Source organism: Canis aureus, unplaced genomic scaffold, assembly GCF_053574225.1.
Source record: "Canis aureus isolate CA01 unplaced genomic scaffold, VMU_Caureus_v.1.0 ptg000301l_RagTag, whole genome shotgun sequence".
Lineage (NCBI taxonomy): Eukaryota > Metazoa > Chordata > Mammalia > Carnivora > Canidae > Canis > Canis aureus.
The window spans coordinates 6249-12144 of NW_027554542.1; the positions used below are offsets into that span (position 1 = coordinate 6249).

General features: G+C 39.7%; 1 pseudogene; it reads right to left on the reverse strand.

Moving 5' to 3' along the window:
* Positions 1-1422: 1422 nt before the first annotated feature.
* LOC144309974 (18S ribosomal RNA) lies at positions 1423-2377 on the reverse strand (annotated as a pseudogene).
* Between the last annotated feature and the right edge of the window lie 3519 nt (positions 2378-5896).

Here is a 5896-nt window from a genome sequence, read left to right on the forward strand (position 1 = left end):
ATTAGGATGTCCTGATCCAACATCGAGGTCGTAAACCCTATTGTCGATATGGACTCTTGAATAGGATTGCGCTGTTATCCCTAGGGTAACTTGTTCCGTTGATCAAAAATTATTGGATCAATAAGTGATGTTATATTTTGACTTGTGGGTCTAAATTTTAATCACTCGGGAGTTTTTTTATATTCCGAGGTCACCCCAACCTAAATTGCTAACCCACAATAATGGTGTAATGTTATGCCTTGTAGGTATTTAGTATCCATAAGTTTGGGTTAGTTAATTAAAGCTCCATAGGGTCTTCTCGTCTTATTGTGGCATTCCCGCCTCTTCACGGGAAGGTCAATTTCACTGATTGGGAATAAGAGACAGTTAAACCCTCGTGTGGCCATTCATACAAGTCCTTATTTAGAGAACAAATGATTATGCTACCTTTGCACGGTCAGGATACCGCGGCCGTTAAACAAGTGTCACTGGGCAGGCAGTGCCTCCAATACTAGAAATGCTGGAGGTGATGTTTTTGGTAAACAGGCGGGGTTTGTGTTTGCCGAGTTCCTTTTACTCCTTTTAATCTTTCCTTAAATGCATGCCTGTGTTGGGTTAACAATAGGGTAGATAAGTATTTCATTTTTGGGTTGATATTATCAGATTGTTAACTATCAGTGGTCTATCCGTTTCTGATATAAGCTTATGCGGGGAGAAAATAGTTCTTGTTACTCATACTAGCATTGTTGCTTCTATATTTAAATAGAATGGCCCAGGAGGTATAATTAGGAGTTGATGTAATATGATTGGGATTAAGTTATATTGTTTGTTGAGCTGGAACGCTTTCTCAATTGGTGGCTGCTTTTAAGCCAACTATGGTGATGTTAGTATATACTCTCTAATAAAGGTTGTATCCTGATTCTAAGAAGCTGTACCTTCTTAGACTATATTTTAAATTTACATTAAAATTTTGTTTTTTTTTAGGTAAATTTAAAGTTGAACTAAAATTCTGTTTGTGGGCAACCAGCTATCACCAGGCTCGTTAGGCTTTTCACCTCTACCCACAAATCTTCTCACTATTTTGCTACATAGATGAGTTGATCCTTTTAGATTGTTTATGGGTAGCTCGTCTGGTTTCGGGGAGCTTAGCTTAAGTTCTCTTTGTTAAGTCGTTTCTGGCTAGTTCATTATGCAAAAGGTAAAAGGGGTAATCTTTGCTGTTTAATACTGTTAAGATGTCTTTCATCATTCCCTTACGGTACTATCTCTATCGCTCCAATTAAAATTTCTATCTCCTATACTTTTATTATTTAACTAAATGTTTTACTTTATATGTCTGTGATACTTAAGTTTGGGGTTAGTTGGGCTAGCTTTTGTTCAAAGTGGTCATAAGTAATGAAATCTTCTGGGTGTAGGCCAGACGCTTTAGTTAAGCTACACTTTGATTAATCCAAGCACACCTTCCGGTATGCTTACCTTGTTACGACTTGTCTCCTCTTGTGTCTTAGTTAAGTTAATATGGTTATGGTTGTGTCTTATTACTTGAGGAGGGTGACGGGCGGTGTGTGCGTGCTTCATGGCCCTATTCAATTAAGCTCTCTATTCTTAATTTACTACTAAATCCTCCTTCAGTTTTTAATTTCATAAAAACGTTCGTGGAATGTTCTTGGGTAGAAAATGTAGCCCATTTCTTCCCACCCCATAAGTTACACCTTGACCTAACTTTTTTATGTAAAATGATTGTGCTTACTATTCTACCTTTTGAGGGTTTGCTGAAGATGGCGGTATATAGACTGAATTAGCAAAGGGTGGTGAGGTTTATCGGGGTTTATCGATTATAGAACAGGCTCCTCTAGAGGGATATAAAGCACCGCCAAGTCCTTTGAGTTTTAAGCTATTGCTAGTAGTCCTCTGGCGAATTATTTTGTTGTAAAATTATCTATGTTTAGGGCTAAGCATAGTGGGGTATCTAATCCCAGTTTGGGTCTTAGCTATCGTGTAGTCAGATTATTATAAAGTCACTTTCGTGGTCTATTTTATGGTAACTGTAGCTTTTTACGGCTTAGTTAAGTTTTAACTTTAGTGCAAAGGTATCTTAAACACGCTTTACGCCGTGGGCCTATTAGTTTGGGTTAATCGTATGACCGCGGTGGCTGGCACGAAATTTACCAACCCTTTTTAGTATGGCTTAGTCAAACTTTCGTTTATGGCTTAATTTTTATCACTGCTGTATCCCGTGGGGGTGTGGCTTAGCAAGGTGTTATGAGCTACTTAAGAGTGTGCTTGATACCTGCTCCTTTAGATCACTGCTGATTTTAAGGGCATTCTCACTGGGGCGTGGAGACTTGCATGTGTAAGTCTACTAAGAACTAATAGGAAGGCTAGGACCAAACCTTTGTGTTTATGGAGTCGTGCGACTCATCTTGGCATTTTCAGTGCCTTGCTTTATTAATTAAGCTACATTAACTTATACTGAAATTGTAGTGTGTATAATAAATAAAATACATAGTAAATATGAGAGGAAAAAAAAAGGGGATGCTATCTATAGATAGACCACGAGATCGAATGCGTGTAAGACTGTTGTGTTAAGTTAACTAGAGTAGCAATACATTTGTATACAATTTAAATAAAGCTTGTGAGTATTGTATGCACTTAGTCCTGTTTTTGGGGTTTGGCAGGACATAAATAAGTGTATAATAGATGACATGAGTTTATGGGGGGTAAGGGGGGTTTGTATAAGTTAACTTAATGTCTTGCGCGTGTACGTACGTGTACACACGTGTACGTACGTGTACACACGTGTACGTACGTGTACACACGTGTACGTACGTGTACACACGTGTACGTACGTGTACACACGTGTACGTACGTGTACACACGTGTACGTACGTGTACGTACGTGTACGTACGTGTACGTACGTGTACGTACGTGTACGTACGTGTACACACGTGTACGTACGTGTACACACGTGTACGTACGTGTACACACGTGTACGTACGTGTACACACGTGTACGTACGTGTACACACGTGTACGTACGTGTACACACGTGTGTCCTAGAATTATATGTCCTGAAACCATTGACTGAATAGCACCTTGATTTTATGCGTGAGTTGATAAATGATAATGAATAAGTCCAGCTACAAGTTATTTGACTGCATTAGGGCCGCGACGGGCATATTCCCTGAGAGCAGAAGATAAGTTAGAGTTAGTGCCGTTGCGGTCATAGATGAGTGATAGCAGATTCCCCCCCTAAAAATAAAAGATACCAAATGCATGACACCACAGTTATGTGTGATCATGGGCTGATTAGTCACTAGTCCATCGAGATGTCCCATTTGCGAGAATTAGTAGGATTGGAATAAATAGAGTCATGGCCCTGAGGTAAGAACCAGATGCCAGGTATAGTTTCATGATAGTAACCCCCACATTAGCATGGGCCCGGAGCGAGAAGAGTGACATTACAGGCAAGGATTGATGGTTTCTCGAGGCATGGTGATTAAGCCCTTATTGGACTAAGTGATATGCATCTAGTTACTGTTGAGGATCAATGGGTTGTGGAATTGGACTAGACATGTCCTATGTAAAGATATAATATCATGTACATGCTTATATGCATGGGGCAAGCCATTAATGCACGACGTACATAGGGGAGGGAAAGAAGGATTTTTTGGAGATACTGACATAGCACAGTAGAGGTGGTCCAATATATGAATGTAGGGGGTGTCAGGGAATAGTTTAAGAAGAATTTCAGCTTTGGGTGCTGATGGTGGAGCAAGAGCTTCTTCCTTGAGTCTTAGGGAGGGCGACTACTCTCCATTTTTGGTTTACAAGACCAAGGTAATGATTATACTACAAAGACTCTTCATTTTAGAAGATTATTTTCGATAACGCTAATTGTTGGCATTAGAATCAATAGGATGGTGAAATATAGAATTGAGGCGACCTGTCCGATAATGATGAAAGGGTGTTCAACTGGCTGTCCTCCAATCCAAGTTAAAGTGAGAAGATCGGCGACTAAAAGTCAGAATAGGCATTGGCTGAGGGGTCGGAATATTATACTGCGTTGCTTAGATGTGTGGAGGAATGGAATGAATGCTAAAATTAGGATGGAGAATACTAGGGCGAGTACACCTCCTAATTTATTAGGGATAGATCGTAGGATGGCATAGGCGAATAGGAAGTATCATTCAGGTTTGATATGTGGAGGGGTGTTTAGGGGGTTTGCAGGGGTGTAGTTGTCTGGATCTCCTAATAGGTCTGGTGAAAATAAAACTAGTGATATTAAGACTAGGAGCAGGAGTAGGATTCCTAGGATATCTTTAATTGTGTAGTAGGGGTGAAACGGAATTTTGTCTGAGTCTGATGTGATTCCTGAGGGGTTGTTGGATCCGGTTTCGTGTAGAAATAGGAGGTGTACTATTGCTAGAGCTGCGATGATGAATGGAAAGATAAAATGAAATGCAAAGAATCGTGTTAAGGTTGCTTTGTCTACTGAGAAGCCACCTCAGATTCACTCTACTAAGTTGGTTCCGATATAGGGGATGGCGGAGAGAAGGTTAGTGATTACAGTTGCCCCTCAAAATGATATTTGTCCTCACGGCAGTACATAGCCTATGAATGCTGTGGCTATGGTTGCGAATAGTAGTACAATTCCAATGTTTCATGTTTCTATGAATACATAGGATCCATAGTATAGGCCTCGTCCCACATGTATGAATAGGCAGATGAAGAATATGGAAGCGCCATTTGCATGTATATAGCGGATAATTCAGCCGTAGTTAACGTCTCGACAGATGTGGGTGACCGATGAAAAAGCTGTGGCCGTGTCCGATGTGTAGTGTATAGCTAGAAATAAACCTGTTAGAATCTGTAGAATCAAGCATACTCCTAATAAGGACCCGAAATTCCATCAAGCAGAGATGTTAGATGGCGCTGGGAGGTCAATGAATGAATTGTTGACAATTTTGGCTAGTGGGTGGGTTTTTCGAATGTTGGTCATTAATGTTCTTATAGTTGAAATACAACGATGATTTTTCATGTCATTAGTCATGGTTAAATTCCATGTAGGAATAATGATAACATACATTGTATTTATTTTAAGTATCGTTTTTGTGATGAGTTTTGTGGGTTTTGCCACTAAACCATCTCCTATTTATGGTGGGCTTGTGCTAATTATTAGCGGTGGGATTGGTTGTGCGATTGTTCTGAATTTTGGGGGTTCTTTTTTAGGGCTGATAGTGTTTTTAATTTATTTGGGGGGTATATTAGTAGTATTTGGTTATACAACTGCTATGGCTACTGAGCAATACCCTGAGGTGTGAGTTTCAAATAAGGCTGTTCTAGCGGCTTTTATTACTGGTCTATTGTCTGAGTTGTTGACTGCTTGCTATATTTTGAAGGATGATGAGGTGGAGGTAGTATTAAAGTTTAATGGAATAGGGGATTGGGTAATTTATGATACGGGGGACTCTGGGTTTTTTAGTGAAGAGGCTATGGGTATTGCGGCTTTATATAGTTATGGAACCTGGTTGGTGATTGTTACAGGTTGGTCGCTGTTAACTGGTGTGTTGGTTATCATGGAAGTTACCCGTGGTAATTAAGGATTAGTAGGCTGAGAATTATAGTTAGTATGAACGATAGGAAATAGAGCTTGATGAGACCCTTTTGATTTGAAATAAGGGTAGAAGATTTTATTTGGAAATACGAGATTGATTTGGGTAGGATGTTTTCTAGTCAGATGGAGTCCAGAAGTATAGATGCTGATTTCTGGCTGATGGTTAAACTTGTTTTAGGTGTGAGGCGGTGCATAATGGTTGGATAATAGCCAAGGAGGGTGGAAAATTTAAAGTAATTAGATGGATAGTTAAATTTGAGTCCTTGTATGGTAAGGTTTAGTTCTAGTGCCAGGATGAAA